Here is a 20645-nt window from a genome sequence, read left to right on the forward strand (position 1 = left end):
GAAAGCCAGGAAATACAGACACAGAAGCTGAACATCAGGCTGTCAAATACCACAATGACAATCTAGGGGCAGGAAAGGGTTACTTGCATGAATCAAACCCAGGCCAGTCGAGGGTTTGGAAACAGTAAATCTGAAAAAACTTTGTGCCATTGTCCAAGTGCTACTCAGCTATGTTTTCTCTGGAGCTAAAGGTCATCATGGGCTCCTTCTGTTTGCAGGCTCCAAACACAAATGGATTATTTTATCAGCTCTCTAGCAATGTCTTATCTACTCACACACAACTCCAAAAGGACTTTCCCTCCCTGTTTTCTTTGGAATGCTGCAAGTTCTTAAGAAAACCGGTGGGTGCCTTTTACTTCTTTCTGGCTTCTTTTCAATGTCAACCTTTGGGTTGTGGGGGCAGAAAGGGGCCTATATTTAAACTCACTAGACATTCGTTACCACCCAACAGCAACCTTAGGGAAGCCTGCCAACCCCTGGTGGCTGGGCTTGGCTATTCACAATCCCCTGGGATGGATAAAAATACAGATTCCAGAGCCTGGTGCTGTGGCCCACACCTATAGCTCCAGCTACTCAAAAGGCTAAAAAATGGCTTCTTGAGGCCATAAGATCCAGGCCAGCATAGATGACAAAGCAAGGGCTCCACTTAAAGGGGGAAGGGAGGGCAGTATGATAGCTCGGTGGGCAAAGGTGCTCGCTCAATGACCCGAATTTGATCCCCAGGACACACACGGTGGAGAGAGGACCAAATCTCACTGGTTGTCCTCTGATCTCCACTCACGTGCCGAGGCACCTGCACACTCCCAAAATTAATACTTTCTTTTTTTGGTTTTTCGAGACAGGGTTTCTCTGTGTAGCTTTGTGCCTTTCCTGGAACTCACTTGGTAGCCCAGGCTGGCCTCGAAGTCACAGAGCTCCACCTGGCTCTGCCTCCCGAGTGCTGAGATTAAAGGTGTGTGCCACCACCGCCCGGCAATACTTTCTTAAATTTAAAATTTTTACACACACACACACACTCTCTCTCTCTCCCTCTCTCCCTCCCTCCCCCCCGCTCTTCGGTGGTCCCAAATCCTGGTTCATCCAACACACCAGCTGCATCTTTCATGCCGTCGAAGTTCAACCCCAATGAGATCAAAGTCATGCACCTGAAACACACAGGAGACATTCCAGTCCATGTGCACCTTGGCCCCAGAGTGCACCTTGGTCCCCCTGGGTCTGCCTCAAAAAAAAAAAAAAAAAAAAAAAAAAAAGGTGATGATGTTGCCTCGGCAACAAGTGATTGGGAAGGTCTAAGAATGACAGTGGAAGTGACCATTCTGCACAGACCCAGATCAAGGTGGTACCTTCTGCCTCTGCCCTGATCATCAGAGCCCTGGGGAACCACCAAGAGAGAAAGAAGCAGAAAAAAACATAAGACACAGTGGAAATAACACTTTTGATGAGATTGCCAACTCTGACCAACAGATTCTTCATTAGTTTTGTTTTGTTGGTTTGGTTTGCTTGTTGGTTTTTTTTTTTTGTGTGTGTGAGACAGGTTTTCTGTAGGAGCCCACAGAGGCTTCCTAGTGACAAATTACTCAGGGTCAGAGAGTCTGAGCTTGCTTTACCCAGCAGGGCTGCATAATAGGATGATTTGACTATGGGCGTGGTTACCAGGTGTTTGGAAGAGCCTACACTTGGCTGTACAGTGTGCTTTGATCTTGCAAGGGGGAGGTCTTCTGCCTCTCCCCTTGGCATATTATAAAAAGCCCTTTTCAATAAAGAACTGGGCTGCTGGGTATTGACCTAGTCCCTCCCAAAGCTATCCTGTGTTTCTGTCTTTCTTCTCGTCAGCTAGGTCTCTCTTTCTATCTATCATTTCTTAATTCCTCTCTCCTCCACCCAAGAACCCTTCAAAAGAGTTTTCTCTCTGTAGCCCTGGCTATCCTGAAGCTTGCCACGTAGACCAGGCTGATTTCAAACTCACAGAGATCTTCCTACCTCTGCCTCCTGAGTGCTAGGATTAAAGTATGCAACACCACACCTATAACACTAGTCTTTAGCCAGAGAACTTTCTGGAATTATTTAGGAGATCCTGGGTGCTTCACAGTCTATAGACAGCTGTGGATGGCATTACCTCATGACATCATAGATGACATCAGCAGTGGTGCAATGGGATGCCCAGCTACTTATAAAGTAGCAAGAGAAAATAATTTCAATAAAAGATCATCTGACCCCCAAAATTATATATAGACAGAGATATCCATATATATATATATATATATATATATATAGAGAGAGAGAGAGAGAGAGAGAGAGAGAGAGAGACAGAGACAGAGACAGACAGAGACAGAGAAAGACAGAAATAGAGACACAGAGAGACTGAGACTTCACATTTTTCATTTTAGAGGAGCCAGGAACAAGAAATATGTCCATTCACTCATTTTTTGAGACAGCCCCCACTGTGTAGCCCAGGCTAGCCTCAAAACTCTAATCCTAATCCTAGGGCTGGAGAGATGGCTCCAAGGTTAAACGCACAGGCTGCTCCTACAGGGGAGCCAGGTTTATTTCCCAACACCCAACTGCTGGTGGTTCACAAATCTGTAACTCCAGTTCCAGGGAATCCAATGTCCTCTTCTGGTCTCTTCAGGCACCAGGTGGCATGGAGTACACAGAAATACATGCAGACAAAAAAGTCATATAAAGCTGGGCGGTGGTGGTGCATGCCTTTAATCTCAGCACTCAGGAGGCAGAGCCAGGTGGATCTCTGTGAGTTCAAAGCCAGCCTGGTCTACAGAGTGAGATCTAGGACAGGCATCAAAACTACACAGAGAAACCCTGTCTCGAAAAAACAAAACAAAACAAAACAAACAAAAAAAAAAAACCCACTCATACACAAAAAAAACCAAAAACAACAACAAAACACTGCAAATCTCCTGTCTCATCCTCCCAAGTGCTGGAATTATAGGTGTATATCATTATGCCTGGCTAGGAAGCTGCTTTTAAGAAAATCACATTACTTACTCATTTGGGGAGGGGTCCATGCAGAGATCAGAAGACAACTTGCAGGAGTCAGTTCTCTCCTTCCACAGCGAGGTCTTGAGAATCGAACTCAAGTTGGTAGGCTTAGCACCAAGTGCCTCTATCCAGTGAGACATCTCACCAGGCTTTGAAGATCCTGTTTTATAACACTTTCAGATGATTTAACATTCAGTCAATTTTTTAAAAATTTGTTTATTTTCTTGTGTGTACAAGCACAGGTGTGTGAGTGTGTGTGTGTGTGTGTGTGTGTGTGTGTGTGTGTGAGAGAGAGAGAGAGAGAGAGAGAGAGAGAGACAGACAGACAGACAGACAGACAGACAAAGTCAGAGACCAGAAGATGACACTGAGTGTCCTATTATTCTCTGCCTATTGCTTTAAGGCAAGGTTTCTCTCTGAGGGCTTTTCTTGGCTAGGCCAGAAGCCAGAAAGCCCCAGTGATCCTCCTGTCTCTACCCTTTCTTAGAGCTGGAATTACAGGTGTACGCCAGACACCAGGCTTGTTACACGGGTGCTGGGATGCCAAGTCTGGTCCTCACGACTGCACAGCAAGCACTCTTGACATCCGAGTCATTTCTCTAGTCTCCAGTCAGTGTTCTATCCAGAATATTTCAGAGGTAGAGGAACAACAATTATCTAGTAATCTTTCTTTTGGGTTAATCAGCAAATACTTATCAGGTGATAAATGATGCTCCAGTAGCTACTTGGAAAGCAAAGGTGACTGACAGGTATTTACTGATGACTCACTACGTGTCAGGTCTGTGGAAGGTTGACCAAGGTTTACCATTCTCTAGTTCAGCTTCACAACACTCCGGGAGAGAGAAGCTACCAATACATCCACTACACTGACCAAACCAGGCACGAAGAGGCAGAACCACCTTTTAAATCCTCGTAACTGAGGATAGGGATTGGGTCGGTTGGTAGAGTGCATGCCTACCATACAGGAAGCACTGGGTTCAGCCCCCAGCACAATGTAAACCATGCACATGATGGTAATCCCAGTTCTTGAGAGAAAGAGTTAGGATGCTCACTACAAGTGTGAGGGCAGCCTGAGCTACACGGTGAGCTCCTGTCTCAGAACAAACCTGCAGATAAACAAGTAAATTCTCCTAATAAGTGGCAGCATAGTTGTGAAGGTATGCACTCGGCTCCAGAGCCTGCAGCCTTCACCACTGGAAGCCAGTATCTGCTTTTAGCAAATTCAGCAACACAGAATGAAACAGGTATTAAATCAAGATATAAAGACGGGTAATTGGAATAAGGGTTTACTAAAGAGTTTGTTTTTTTTTTTGTTTTGTTTTTTGGATTGTTTTGTTTTGTTTTGGTTTGGTTTTTGGTTTTTGGTTTTTTTTAGATAGGGTTTCTCTGTGTAGCCCTGGCTATCCTGGAACTAACTCTATCAGACTGGCCTCGAAATCACAGGGATCTTCCTGCCTCTGCCTCCTGGGTGCTGGATTAAAGGCATGTGCCACCACTGCCCCGCTTGAGTTTTTTTAATTGTTTGTCAAACAACTAAAGGCATATAAAATTCTCAACAGAGTATAAAATTCTCCTTGACTAGAGCTATTAAAAATGTACTATTTTTCCTTCCCAAATTGTTTTGGTCATGTCTTTATCACAGCAACAGAATATACATACATATATGAGGTGCAGCCACCAGAACACTGAGGAAGTCTGGCTACCTAAGATGGTGTTACTCTACCATAATTATTACATTCCAATATTGTAATTGTTACATTCCAAGGCCTGAGACCTAGTCGATTAGCCATCTCAGAGGTACACTAGGAGAGCAAGGCATTTTTGTCTTCCGTGAAGAAACCCCTAACACAAGCAATGTAACCCCAAATGCCTATGGCTGTGTAACACTGGGAGATACAGACTCTAAGTAGCACTTGGTATGTGCCAAGCTGAACACACATGAACCCATTCCCTTTTCACATAGCTGTGAAGTAAACTATTATAAGCCCCATTTTTTTAGGGAAGGAAAGTGAGACCACTGGAGTTATGTAATTTGGTTATGGTCATGCAGCTAAACCAGGAAGAGGCAGGACATGAAGCCAGGAAGCCCCACACTTGAGTTTGGCTCTGCCCACTGTCTTCAGTACCCTCGGTGCTTGTAGATAAAGGGGTCAGGAGGATAAGGTCACCGCAACTGGCAAAATTCCATCTAGTCTACCTGAGGCATGAACTGTCAGTCTCCCCATCTGTCAAGAAAAGACAGAAGTCCGTACGTTCACAGAAAAAAATCTCCAAATTTAAAAAAAAAAAAATTCTGTTTTATTTTAACTCTCTGCAGTTCAAACAAAGCAGGTCATCAGACTTTTCTGAGTTTGGAGCGTGGCCACAGCTGCCTCCTGTCTGACCAAAGGTCCCTGTGGGATTGTGGGTCTAGAGAGCAGAGGGAGTTCCTCAGCGAACAACAGCTCCTTCAGGCCCGCTGATATGAATAATTAATTTGTTTTAGCATTGCTGCCCACAAAGATTACCAACATGCCCAACATTCAGAAAGCAACTCGATGCCCTTCTAAGACAAAGACGACAGGCGTAGGAGATCCTAGGGGACCTTGGGGAGCCCCATCATGAAATCTGGTGGGGCTATCTGTGTTCAAAGGGAGCAGTGGACGCTGGCCTAGCCTGTGCAGCTGCTCTGGTCTAGTTGCCTCAGTGGGGCCTACGAGTGTCTGCAAGACTCATTAGAGCTGTGACATGCTGTGGCTCTTTCACTGATGTCAGTGGGAGTGGGCTCCAGATTCCTCGAGATGCTTTAAAATAAGACAAAAAGGCACGATTATGCAGCCAAGCGAAGACACGCCGGCTGCATACAAAGCAGGGCCTTCTCCATCACAGGATCACAACCCAAGCAGACCTTGTGGAGGCCTCCTGGATGGGCTGCTGCTGAGAGGCATCTGTAAGTGGATGCTTCATTGCTCCAGCTCTTAGATGATTCAAAGTGCAAGATTTCCAGAAGCCTCGGGTTTCAGTGAAGAATATGACCAGGCAACATGATGCGCATAATACTGTTTTCCACCCTTCCAGTTTATTTCAACAATGCTCACGGCCACACCAGTGATGGCAGTGACGAGGTTAACCAGCCTGCCACGAGTATCTGCTATGTGCCAGGCACTGTCATAAACACATACCGATTTGTATACTCTTCACCCAACTTAATGAGACATTGATTTTTGTAGTAGTATGGTTCCCTTGGTCTACAGATATAGACACTGAGACACAAAAAGGCCAAGAAACTTACTCAAGGACACACAACAATTATGTGAAAGAGCTAGGACCTGCATCTAAGTAATACAGCCCCAGACCTTGATTATTACACCAATGACTATTTGCTTTACATAGCTCTGACTGCAAGTTACACCCTGTGCCACTTGCTCTTCATACATTATTTCTTTAAATTGTGTGTGTGTGTGTGTGTGTGTGTGTGTGTGTGTGCGTGTGTGCATTGGTATGTATGTGTGTGGTATTGGGATCAAATTAGCCTCATACCTGCTAGGCAAGCCCCTATCAACTGAGTAACATCCCCAGGCCTCATTTAATCTTTGCAACACAAAATGTGGTAAAAGTCATCCCTATTGTTCAGAAAAGAAAATATCTCTATAGAGAGGTGACGTGATCTAGTTAATGGAGCAAATTTACAGATCGCCACAGAGGCATGGCTGTAAATCTAGTGCATCTGTTACACTAGGAATAACTTATATTGGCTCAACAGTCTCAGAGGGCTACAGCCCATCATAGAGGGCACAGTGGAGCATCTTAGTCCAAGACAACATGGGCTTAGACAGCTGTTCACAGAGCAATGAACTGAGAAGCAGCCAGTGATGGGGAACTAGGAACCCAATCATAACCTTCCACGACCAGCCCCTAGTGACTCGCTTCCTTCAGCTATTACCCACCTCTTTTTTTGTCTGTTTGTTTTTGGACTTTTGTTTGTTTTGTTTTGTTGAGACAGGGTTTCTCTGTGTAGCTGGGCTGAAATCCTGAAATTCACTCCATAGACCAGGCTAGCCTCTAGTTCACAGAGATTTGCCTGCCTCTGCTTCCCAAACGCTGGGATTAAAGGCATGTGTCACCACCACCCAGCCAGGGCCCACTTCTTAAAGGCTCCACAGCATCCCCAAATAGTGCCACCAGCTGGGAAACAAAAGTTCAAAACATGAATGTGTGGGGGACATTTCATGTCTGCACCATAACTCAAGTTCCTCTGTCAACCTCACAAGGTTCAGAGTCCCCGATCACTTAATTTACTGGATTTCATAAAATGTGTGATTGGAAAATCATCTAGTTCAGTCACATTGTTTCAGATCTTCAGTCTGCAAAAATTAATAGTTAGTGGTGAGGGCTGAAGACGCAGCTCAGCTGGTAGAGCATTTGCCTAGCGTGCATGAAGCCCTGGGTTGCATCCCTAGTAAGGCACAAACCGGGCATGGTGGTGCATGAGGGTAATACCAGGACTCATGAGATACAAGCAGAAGGACCGGAAGTTCAAGCCACCCGTGGCTACATAACAAGTTTAAGATCAGCTAAGTTACATGAGGAACAACTATTACCACTGCCCCCACCCCCAAAACACACATACACACACCAACAAAACAAAACATAGTTCTGGGCGGTCATTTTAAGGATGAATAAGTCACCTGACTCCTCTCCAACTGTCAAGGCCACTAGCACCACCTCAAAGAACTACAGACCAGAGAGAGGAATAGATGTTTAATAGTTACCATAAGTGAGAAACAAGAAAGTATATGTGTATAATATATACTTTGAATGATAATGTAGTGAGCAATCCCTAACTAATAGATTAATAGCTTCACACTTTTGCTTACGAGTCTGTTCTTTATGATTAGAATCAATGATGTAAGAGCCAGGCAGTGGTTGTGCACACCTTTAATCCCAGCGCTAGAAAGGTAGAAGCAGGCAGGTCTCTATGAGTTCAAGGCCAGCTTGGTCTACAGAGTGAGTTCCAGGATAGCCAAGGATATACAGAGAAAATCTATCTCAAAAAAAAAAAAAAAAAAAAAAAAAAAAAAGAATGAATGATGTAAGCAATAAGATGACTCCAAAAATCTACAGTGGATATGGTAATGCACACCTTTAATCCCAGCACTTCAGAGGCAGAAGCACTTCAGAGGCAGAACTCCGTGAGTTCGAGGCCAGCCAGGGATGCACAGCAAGATCCTGTATCAAAAAACAAAAAACTAAGGACCCCAACACTTGCATTGCACATCTGTAGTTCTACCACTCCAGATGTGTGGGGTTCCCAAGGAAATCATACTTCTCAGCAAGCTGGACAATGGGTACTTGGCCTTCCACTCTGACTAATAAGCAATATACCAACAGACCCATGTCAAGCCAAACAAAACAGACTTGTATGGTTTAAATTCTAGGATCCTTTTCACTGCTAGGGATTTAGTGATTTTTTTTTATTTGGAGCCACGGGCCTTGACATAATGGCTTGACAGACTCCTTTAAACAACACCAAAACTTAGATCAGGGCTGGAGAGATGGCTCAGAAGTTAAGAGCACTGGCTGCTCTTCCAGGGGACCAGGATTCAATTTCCTGCACCCATATGGTCACTCAAAACCATCTCCAGTTCCAGTTCCAAGAACCTCTTCTGACCTCCCAGGCACACAGGGATATGGCGCACAAACATATATGCAGGCAAAACAACCATATACATAAAGAAATAAAATTTATTGCTGGGTGGTGGTGGCACATGCCTTTAATCCCAGTACTTGGGAGATAGAGGCTGGTAGATCTCTGAGTTAAAGGCCAGCCTGGTCTACAGAAGGTGTTCCACGGCAGCCAAGGCTACACAGAGAAACTCTATCTCAAACAAACAAACAAACAAACAAAAACCCAACAACTATATATATATGAAATAAATATGGAAGTAAATGAAATATATATATTAAAATGAAAATGTTACATTATATACACATGCACACACATACAGCTATCAGAATACTCTGTTAACACTTATAATTGTCCCAGTAAATTAGTGAATGAAGCTGCAGCAACCCAAGACTGCACGGCAGAAAAAAACAAAGGGGTTGGGGATTTAGCTCAGTGGTAGAGTGCTTGACTAGCAAGCGCAAGGCCCTGGGTTCGATCCTCAGCTCCAAAAACAAACAAACAAACAAACAAACACTGCACAGCAGCACTGGCATTGAGTCCCAACACTTAGGAAGCTGAGGAAGTCCTGAGCCCAGGAGTTTGAGAACATCTTCATAACAAAGGGACAACAAAGTGAAACCTTGTTTCAAAAGAGAAGAGAATGAGAATGGGTTAGGGTGGGGTAGAGAGGCTGAACTGAGAGAGAAAAACAGTTTAGCGGTTTACTTCTAACACCATTTTTCACATTTGTGAGGCTCACCTCTTACATACATGTTCAAGCAGCCAGGCAGCCCGTCCATCACATTACAGGATCCTGTAACCGCAGTGCTTGAGGTCAGGCAAGAGAATCAGGAGTTCAAGGAAACTTCCAGATGCAAATGTATTCTGACCACCAAGTTAACATTCCAGCAGCTTTAATTAAAAGCAGGAACAGGTATACAAATAAATTAGAAACTTTGGGGCTGTAAAGCCTGGGAAGGGTAAAATAAGAAAAATCCACCACAAATCAGGCGTGATAGTGCACACCTTTAATCCTAGCATCCAGAAGGCAGAGAGAGGCAAGTAGATCTCTATGTGTTCAAGACCAGACTGGACTACATAGCATGTTTAGCCCCAGGCTATATGGTGAGACCATGTCAAAGGGATAAAGAAGAAATTAAAGGAAAGAAAGGAAGGAGGAAGGGAGAGAGGGAGGGAGAGAGGGAGGGAGGGAGGGAGGGAACAGAAAAATCCACCACAGGTCTTGAGTAGTACAAAAGATGAAGAAGAGAAGATGTAGATGAAGCAAAAGGTAACAGTAATAAAAAAGAAGGAAGCCAGGCGATGTCACATTGCTGTGATCCCAGAACTTATCTATACAGTTTGGGGCTAGCCTGAGCTGCAGGAGCAGGGGGAAGGGGAAGAGGGAAAAATGGGGGAGAGAAAAATTAAAAGGTCTTTTAATTCTTAGAGATCAATAGCCTGCTGAGGTATTCCAAATCCCACCAAATTCTCACTTGAAGGGCTGAAGAGATGGTTCAGTGATGAAGAGCACTGGTTGCTCCTCCAGAAGATTGGGGTTCAATTCCCAGCACCCACATGGCAGCTCATAACCATCTGTAACACCAGTCTCAGGGGATCCAATACCTCCTGATCCTTCCCCAACAGCCACCAACTGGAAACCAAGTTTTCAAATACCTGAGTCCTATACGAGACAGCTCCTTCAAACCATCACACCACCCATAACACATAAAAATAAAACAAACAAACAAACAAACAGGGTCTGGGTAGACGGCCCAGGGGCTAAGAGCACTGGCTACTCTCTCTCTTACAGAGGGATCAGGGTTCAATTCCCACCACCCAAATGGCGGCTCACAACTATCTGTAACTCCAGGTAATCCAACAACACCTTCAGGCCTCCTTGAGCAGCAGGCCCTCACCAGACATACAAGCAGACAAAATACCCATACCTATTGGTGAAATTATTAAGGCCACACCACGTAGTTAAAAGGGAGGTTTATTTTGTGGGATAACTTACAAATGAAGGGATAGGTTGTAGGGTCTGGCAAAGGTATGGCGCAGTCTGGCGGTGTTCTCTGGAGAACTCTGCTCAGTCTCTACCTCCTGCGTCCAGCATCCCAGAACCAAGAGAGAGAGCCCTCCCCTCTATCTTGGGTCTTCCTCCTCCACCCCGCCTTGTGGGCGTGACCATTACCGAAGCCTCAATGGGGGTTGGAACTTCCAGGCCAATGCTGGCATGGCTATCCACTACATCTCCCCCTTTTGTCTAAATAAGAAAGTTCTAACCTAATACAAGACTATATACAAAGAGATGGTTATCAAATATTGTCCAGGAGTAATGAGGGATAATGACCTAGATAAGTTGGAATTACATTAAGTGCAAACAATATCAAGCAAAAAACACATAGTAAAATCCAGGGAAGTCTAGGGCATGGGTAGGTGGCGTGTTACAAAGATCATTCCAAAAGGTGTCCTATCCTAAAGAACCTGAGTCTAATACATAATATATTCTATCTAAGATATTATATATGTATATATAACTGCTAATCTTTAACCTCATCAAAGACCTGAGAAGGAATATAATAATACCTGAGAAATGGGAGAAGGACGCAAGCAACTTTCGGGAGTCTTGCAAGAGTAGACCGAGACAGCTGGCAGCCTGGACAGTCACCTAATGTTTCTCAGCATTGTTGGTGCATTCAAATTGGCTACAGGCCTAGAGTATCTGACAGACCATTTTCAGAAGCAGGAATTCTGAAAGACCATCTTACCTTGTCTTGGCAAAGTATAGTGGTCGTTTTCCTTGTGTCCCGCTTGTCCAGAAAGGACAGCATTTGTACTGTCAGCAGTTGAGGCAAGGGCAGTTCTTTGCCCAGTAGGCCATTTTGTGCCAAGAAGACAAACTTCCAAATGGAAATGTCTTAGAAGCCCAACATTCTCTCGGGATCAAATTGGTACTGCCAGGAGCAATTGTGTCTCACGTCAACAGAATTCTAAGTTATTTAAATGCCATATTCTCTAGGTCCATGAAGTGTTTGAAGATTACCTGTCCATCTGACCTATGTATTTATAAATCTGGATAACCTAACTAACATAATTATAGAGATGACAAGCATAGGTGACAATAACTCTATAAATCTTATCTACCTAAACAACCTAAGGACTAAGGCTTCCTATAAATAAGGCAAACAGTCTGTAAGCAAATGTACAGTAAAAGGACAATGACTTTAAATTGTGACAATACACAAAATATCTTTAACAGAGGTAGGAATGTATAGTGCAATATGCAATATGATAACAATCCTAAATATATATCAGTATACAGAATATCTTAAACAGAAGTAGAATATACATACAGTATGACAGATATAAATTTACATTTGTATCAATATACAAATATTTTAAATAAGAGTAAAAATATGTGTACAATATTACAAACATGTAGTTAGAGTTTTCCTGCCTGGCCCAGTCAGGACAAATCTCTCTTACCCGCCAGTCCCACAGCCTCTCAGACCCAACCAAGAAAGCACACAGAAACTTACATTGTTTACAAACTGTATGGCTGTGGCAGGCTTCTTGTTATCTACTTTTTTATCTTAAATTAACCCATTTCTGCTAATCTATACTTTGCCACATGGCGTGTGGCTTACCAGTGTCTTTACATGTTGCTTCTCATGGCGGCGGCTGGCGGTGTCTCTCTCCAGCCTTCTACTTCCCAGAATCCTCTTCTCTCTTGTCCCGCCTATACTTCCTGCCTAGCCACTGGCCAAACAGCATTTTATTTGTACAGAGAGATATCCACAGCACAAACATAGTTCTGTATTTGTATCAATATACAAATTATCTTTGATAGGAATATAAAAAATTTATATTTGTATCAACACATACCCATAAAATAAATTAATTAAAAAATAAATCCTCACTTGAAAATACATGACCAGTAGCTCATGCCTGCCATCCCAGCACCAGGAAGGCAGAAGCAGGAGAATCTTGAGTTCAAGTCTAACCTAGGCTACAGAGTGAGACCCTGCCTCAAAATATATACACCCACCAAAAAAAATGCAATCATTTTTCTACTTGTTCAACAACAACAACAAAACCTATTATATCAGCATTGTCTAAGAGGCAGGGATACCACAATTAAAAGAACTGACCTGTGCACAGAGGGTGGGGAGGGTGACAAATCACTTAAAAACAATTTATATAGCTGCCCTGACATACCAGTGTGCAAAGTTCAGGGAAGGATGGTAGAGCCAACACTGGGCTGTTTTCCAAAAGCCATTCATTCACAGTTCCTTTTCCCCTGATCAGCCTAGGCAGCTAAAGATGGCCATGTGACCCAGCTTGGCCCAAAAGTGCGACAATAGGAGTTGTTAGGTAAGACTTCCGTGAATGCTAATGCTATTATTTTTTTTTATTTCGTTTTCAGACGGGGTCTTACTCCAGGCAGGCCTAGAACTCATGGAGACCAATCCAGACTGCTAGGATTATGGGCACAAACCACCATACTTGGCTCTTTTTTTTTTTTTTTTTAGCTGAGGATCAAACCCAGGGCTCTACCACTGAGCTAAATCCCCAACCCTCTTGGCTCCATTCTTAGAGGGACAATGAGCTAGAACAATCAGCCGGAGTCCTTTGGCTCCCTTTTCCTCCCCAGATCCCAAGCACACACAAGGTAATACAGCATAGGCACATTTCAGACTGTATGTCACAAGCAAGAGGAAAAACTTCTCACCGTAAGACAGTGGGAGGCTCTGAAACAAAAGGCCCTGTTGAGCCCCTGTAACCCACCAAGAAGTCCTTGCAATGGGAGGAAAAAAAAACCCTAGCCTATCAAGCCACTGTAGTGAACTCAGTGGCTACTGTTAAAAAATCGCAGTGCACAGTGGCTTAAAACAACACCAACTTAGCTGGGCGGTGGTGGCACACTTCATTAACCCCAGCACTTGGGAGGCAGAGGCAGGTGAAGCTCTGTGAGTTCGAGGCCAGCCTGGTCTACAGAGTGAGTCCCAGGACAGCCAGGGGTTTCACAGAGAAACAGTGTCTCAAAACACAAAAACAAACAAACAAAAAATAGCACCAACTTACTGTCTTAGAGTTCTGCACCTTGGAAACCTGAGGAGGTTCTTACTCTGTAGCCCAGGCTAGCCTAGGATGTACTGGCTAACATTGAGGTATCGGCAGGACAAGTTCCTTTCTGGAGACTGGAAGAATCATTTCCTTGCATTCTGTGGCTTCTAGAGGCCACTGACTTTTCTTGGCTAGTCACCTCTTTCTTCATATTCAAAATCAGCAGCAAGGAGTTATATCACCCTGACTTCTTCAGCCCACTTCTCCCAAGTTCAGTTCAAGATCTTTGTGACTGGGGTTGAAGAGATGGCTCAGTGGCCTCTCTTACAGGGGACCTGGCTTCAGTTCCCAGCACCCCTATGATGGCTCTGAACCTACTGTAACTCCAAGGGATCCAGCACCTTCTTTCAGCCTCCACAAGCGCACACATCTGTAATATGTATGTACATACAGGCAAAGCACTCATACACATAAAATAGAGATCCTTGTGAGTATACTGGACCCACCCAGATCCTCCAGGAACACACACACACACACACACACACACACACACACACACACACACACACAGTCCATAGTTTACTCTCACATGCAAAGCCTCTTTGTTATATACAAGGGTCCAGGAATTAGCATGTGGGCCTCTTTGGGAAACACAATTTTGCCTGTCATGACCATTGTGTAAGTGTGGGGCAACATAGTATAAGCACTGTAGAAGGAAGCTTTCAGTTACTTGAAGCCAAGTGCATTTTATTTTATGTGTATGGGTGCATCATGTCTTCTGTGCACCACATGCATGCCTGGTACCTGTGAAGGCCAGAAGAGGACATTGGATCCCTTGGAAGTGGAGTTACAGGCAACTGTAAGCCACCATGCAAGCGCTGGGACTTGAACCCGGGACCTCTGCAAGAGCAGCCGGTACTCTTACCTGCTGAACCATCTCTCCAGTCCCTCAAACATACTCTTAACTGACAGCCAAGTCCTGGTTCTACATAGGGGAGACAAGACTTCACAGAGCAGGGAGACTCCCAGTTTAGGCTTTAAGAATGGATCGAAATCTGTCCTAAAGACCTGGAAGAGGAGCATTCAAGACAAAGGCAGAGAGAAAAGGGTGTGTTCAGTGTTGGGAAGCTACACAAAGTTCAGTGCTGCTGGGGCATAGAGTGTGTATGTATGGCAGGAAAGGGGTTTCCCAGAGAGCCTTGTAAAAAGCTTCAGATCTTACTCTGTGTGTATGGAGAACCACTGTACATTGGGAATAAAGGTACAAATTTTGACTTGGGAGCATATAGCAACCATTTATCTTTAATGTGAATGTGACTTAAGGCTGGAGAGGAAGGGTAGAGGCAAGCCTTGAGGTAGTTTGGGTGGGGATGATGGACCTCTAGTTACTCATAAACATGTACTGAGCACCTCTCACATGGCCAGGCACTACATTATCCTGAAGCCACAGAACCCAAAGCATAGGTCAGAACAAGGTCCCCTGTCAGCCTGACAACCACAACCCAAGGCACAAATGATGTTCAAGGGAGAAGCCTCATATTTGGGACATTGCAACACCTGCCCCCAGACCTGAAACACAGACAGGGAGGGAAGGGACCCGGAAGAATTAAGGCAGTCTCACCCAAGAGAAAGGGGCCCCAGGGTCTACAGTAATGGACGACTGACGAGGCCAACAGCCTCCCCTTTAAAAATGCTTATTTTCGGTTGGGGATTTAGCTCAGTGGTAGAGCGCTTACCTAGCAAGCGTAAGGCCCTGGATTCGATCCTCAGCTCAAAAAAAAAAAATGCTTATTTTCATTTTTAATTATGTGTATTGGGGGGGGTGCAGTATGTGCACATGTGAGTTTAGGTGCCCACAGAGACCAGAAGAGGGTTTCAGATCCCCTGGAAATGGGGTTACAAATGGTTGTGAGCCACCTAACATGGGCGCTAAGAATCAAACTTGTATCCTCTGCAAAAGCAGTAGACATTCTTAAGCTCTTAACTGCTGACTCCGCCCCCAACAGTCCTTTTGTGTATATGTATCACCCAAAAAAGAGCAAAAAGTCCTGAAGCTTCCCCACATATGTTTTACGAACTCTACCAACTGAACAACATTCCCAGCCTCAGACCAGTTTCACCTATTTTAAATCATTGCACACACCAAATGAAGAAATAGAATGACAGGGTTTGAGGTTTGAGCCTAAGCTCAAAATGTACCCAAGTCCTCCACAGGAAAAAAAAAAATCTGAAATTAGAGGATAATGGTAATTTCCTAACTTTGTGACTGTTCTAAAATCCATCACTGAATGCAATAGAGGCCAATTTAATAACATACAAATTCTCAATAAAAAAAAAAGTAATCCAGCACTGAGAAATCCTGGGCTGGCTAGTTAACCCACTGGAGACAGTTTCCTAATCTGTAGAATGGGAAGAGTAGTGTATCCTTCTCTTTTTCTGTTTTCTGCCATCCTGGGGATTGAACCTAGGCCCTGGGTAAGTACTCTGCCACTGAGCTATAACCTCAGCCTTCTTTTCCTTTTGAGATAAAATTTTACTAAATTATTCAGGCTGAAGCTGGGCAATGGTGGTGCACGCCTTTAATCCCAGCACTTGGGAGGCAGAGCCAGGTGGATCTCTGTGAGTTCAAGGTCAGCCTGGTCTACAGGTCTACGGGATCCAGGACAGACTCCAAAGCTACACAGAGAAACCCTATCTCAAAAAAAAAAAAAAAAAAAAAAAAAATTCAGGCTGACCTTGAGCTTCTGACCCTCCCACCTCAGGTTCCTGAGTCGCTGATTTCAGGCCTGTGCAGTAGAGTGTCCCTTAGATTGCTCTGAATACTAACCATGACAGGAGGAAAGCCAAGACAGTAGGTGCTAAGTATATTTTAGTTCCTTCTCTCCTAGGTACCAGCAAACCTTTAAAGCTAGCTTTTGCTCAGCAATCATGAGACGTGCTTCGAGCTCCAGGCAACCTTCCTCCAGACAGTCTAGTCTCAGGCAGATGATAACAAGAATCAAACAGGAGGACAGGATGGGAAAGGAAGGAAGCAGACTCTCGAGGAGACGCTGCAGGTTTTCTCTGCAGCTACGTGGTGCAGGAATGACAAGGGAGAGTCACGTGGAAAGCAGTGGGGGGGGGAAGCAGGTGGGCACAGAGACTTCTACTTAGAATTCGTGTTTAGTATGCAAACAGAGTTCAGTGTCCAAAATAGACAACTGGGCTGCAGAGCAGCTCTGATGTTTGGAGATGGTTCACGGTCCACCCTCAAAACCAGAAGGGACCCAAAACAGCAGACTTTTCTAGCATAGAAATAAGTCGGGGAAGTTTTTATTGTTTTTTTGTTGTTGTTGTTGTTTTTTTAACCCTGAGCTTCTCACTTGTGACCGCTATAAAATCAACCAGGTGCTTTTCTGGTGCCTGCTATGCTCGGCCTTGGGAAAGATACTGCTGAGAGAAACGGACTCTGGTCCCTGCCCTCAAGGATCCAGCCAACCCCTTGGCTTGAGAGTGATGCTTCAGAATATCACAGGCACCACGCCTTGCGGAGAGAAGAGGTTCTTTTGTCATTTGTCCACGGGGTCAATGAATGAATAGATGGCATAATAATAAAAACAATTGTGCAGTGTGGGCTCACTCTAAGAACCACAGACGGGATGGAGTAGTTGGAAAGGCTTGTGCCAGAGGCTGCTAGCTGCCACTCACTATCTATTCTTCCATTTTTCCTGGTAACAGAGACCCCATTTGATTTGAGAGGGCCATATGCCCATATAAAGTACTCCATTTCCCAGCCTCTCTGGGAGCCAGAGGTGGCTGATGTAATTTAAAACAGAAACTGTCAAGAGAGGTTTCTAGGAAAGTACCTCAAATAGTAGGCCCAGCAACTGCCACTCACTCCTTTTCCTGCTCTGAAAATTCTTGCCGGAAGCGCAAATGTGATGGGTGGATCTCCAGGAGCCATTCTGAACCATGATACGAAAAGATCAAAAGAGCCAGACTCCCTGATGATTACGCAGTCATACCATCTCTACATGGCTTACTTAGGGAGTTCTTTCACATGAACTCTCATCTTGATGAAGTACCAATTTAAGATTTTATCCTATTTAGAAATATCCTTGTAGCTTCATCAACACAGGTCCTATGGAAGAGGCAGGTCTCAAAGGATTGATTTGGGGAATAGTGGACATGCATCTCAAATGCCAGAGAGAACACATGAACAAGCAGCTGCAGCAGCAGCAGCAGCAGCAACAGCAGCAAGAATGTTAGCTGCAGCAGACAGAAGAGCAGGAGCCACAGACATCCCAAGTGGTGGCTTTGCAGATGTTTGGGAATAGAGAAGGACCAGAGACCACAAACAACCAAGAAAGCTGGTCTCCTGAAAAGAGATTAATTCAAGGTCATGCTTCATGCAAGCTGTGTTCAGGACTAAAACTGCTCAGGACTGGCGGCCCACCCTCATTGCTTTTGCTGTCTCTTTTCTGGGTGGAAACCTTGATTTTTGGATAAAGAAATGACTTTCTAATGGGTGACTACTGTTAAATCCTGAGTAAGGAACCAGACATGGGGGCACATGCCTGTAATCCCAACACTTGGGGGGGGGGGCTAAAGCAGGAGGGGCCTGAGTGTGGGGCCACCAGGCTCAGCACATTTCATAAAAAGATCTGCATTTGATCCTGGAACCCAATGATAACAAATGAAGTAAAATACATTTCAAAAGAGCCTAGACCAGAAGAAAATCCTGAGTTGACCCTTGTTCCTGTCTGTCGCAGACAGGTGAGAACCCTGGACCCTAAAAGCAACCTCAAGGTCATGCTCAGGATCCTGAGGAGGGTTGCAGTCAGATCTGGACTGTCCTATTGTGTCCACAGCCTTTTCCAGGAATCAAGTCAGAGGACCCTAAAGCTGTAGTCTCTGAGAGGCCAGGTGAGAGAAGAGCCATCTCAGCCTCGGCACCACCCACCTCTGCAGATGGCAGTGGTGACGCCCACCTTATAGGTGGCCAGCCGAGGTTCTGAAGGAGCCAGCCAGAGCTGTGCAGGGAGCTTGTGAAGCTGGCACTGGGACACGGGTCTGTCCACAAAGGTGGCACGTGGCATTCTGCCTGCAATCCCATGGTGGGCCAGCTGCTCAGGGCCTGGTTTCTTCTTTCTTTCTCTTTTCTTTCTTGTTCAAGACAGGGTTTCTCTGTAGCCCTGGCTGTCCTGGAACTCACTCTGTAGACCAGGCTGGCCTCAAACTCAAGGATCCATCTGCTTCTGTTTCCTGAGTGCTGGGATTAAAGGTGTGAACCACAGCTGCCCGACTCAGGGTCTGGTTTCTATACCTGGAGGCCTGGCCGCCTGGGTCTGCTGGCTTCTGCTGGAGACCTTTTATTTTTAATCTTCATGGAAAACGCATTTCCTGCTGAAATTCTCATGTTACCTCACTCATTAGTAATCTGACAGTGTCTGTCTCCCCCCACCCACCCCCCACTTTCCGGCAATGACTATTAGGATTGTTGTTCTGAGAAGAATTCCTTGCATTCAGTGGTGTGTCTGAATAACTTAATTCAAATTGAATTTTTAGCGGTAGCTGTAATAAAATAATTCTGTTATAGTTCCTGTTGTGGAGAGATATTAAAAAACCATTTCATGCCAAGTGTGGTGGTGCGTGCCTGTAATCCTAGCATTTGTGAGGCTCAGTGGGAGGATCAGGAGCTCCAGGCCAGCCTGTGCTGTGTCATGAACCTTACCTCCAAAACAAAACTGCATAAGACACACGCATTTGGTGGTTTGTCATGGTTCATTGGTGACCAAAGTTGACAAAGTTGAGTCACTGGCTCTCCAGGGCTTGCCTCCCTCCACTACTCACCTCCACCATCTTACCCTCGTCATTAATATGTAGGTCCTATTAGCATGCCCTTCTATACAAGTAGGAAGTGCAGCCAGCCTTGAAACTGATTCCTCTGGTCTGATTTTCTTCTGGTGAATAATGTTTTTTGTATTTGCCTCTAGATCCTTCTGTCATACATCAGGATTGGTGTGTGTGTGTGTGTGTGTGTGTGTGTGTGTTGGTGTGTGGCGCGCGTGTGTGTGTGTGTGTGTGTGTGTGTGTGTGTGTGTGAGAGAGAGAGAGAGAGAGAGAGAGAGAGAGAGAGAGAGAGAGAGAGAGAGAGAGAATGTTTGCATGCTTGGTGCTCATGGAACCAGAAGAGGGCATAGGATTCCCTGAAACTGTAGTTAAGGACTGTTGTGAACCATCATATGGAAGTTGGGAACTGAACCTAGGTCCTGTGTAAGAACAGTAAGTGCTCTTAACTGCTGAGCCCTCTCTTCAGACCCACTTTCTCTTAAGACTGGAGAGATGGAACACACACACACACACACACACACACACACACACACACACACACACCTTAATATCTTCACAACAACAAAACAAACAAACTCCACTCCCCTTGTCTGAACAAAGAGGAGGTGTCTGGACAGCAGACAGGGCTTCCGGGTTGTGATACTTTCCTGGGACAACTCTGACTTTCTCAAAGCGTCAGGTTCTTTGTCTATGAGATGGGGATGGCAATAATACGTCCTAGACTTGTTATGATGCTTTAATGAGATGATGTGTGGAAGTCCCACAGCACAGCACTGGACACGTGGTGTTTAGCAGCTCTGAGATGGTTACAGTAACTGTAGAGTCCAGAGACTAGGTTGGCTGAGCTGGTTTTGTAGTTACATCTTTTCTTCTTTCTCTCTCTCTCTCCAACCCTTTGTCTCTCTTTCCTTCTCTCCCTGCCTCCCTCCCTCCCTCCTTTTCTTCCTTCCATGTTGGGCATGGAAGCCAGGGCCTGGTGCCTGCTGGGCAAACACTGTCCCTGAGCTTCACCCCCATATTTGCCTCTTTTCACATAAAGAAGCTCTCACATCTCTGCGTTTGTTTGTTTTTACTGTTTATAATTGTGTTGTTCTTTCAA

General features: G+C 44.9%; 1 pseudogene; it reads left to right on the forward strand.

Annotated features, from left to right (window-relative positions):
* The first annotated feature begins 1103 nt into the window (after window positions 1-1103).
* Window positions 1104-20645, forward strand: part of LOC118588707 — a 49838-nt pseudogene continuing 30296 nt past the window's right edge.

This window comes from Onychomys torridus, chromosome 8, assembly GCF_903995425.1.
Source record: "Onychomys torridus chromosome 8, mOncTor1.1, whole genome shotgun sequence".
Taxonomy (NCBI): domain Eukaryota; kingdom Metazoa; phylum Chordata; class Mammalia; order Rodentia; family Cricetidae; genus Onychomys; species Onychomys torridus.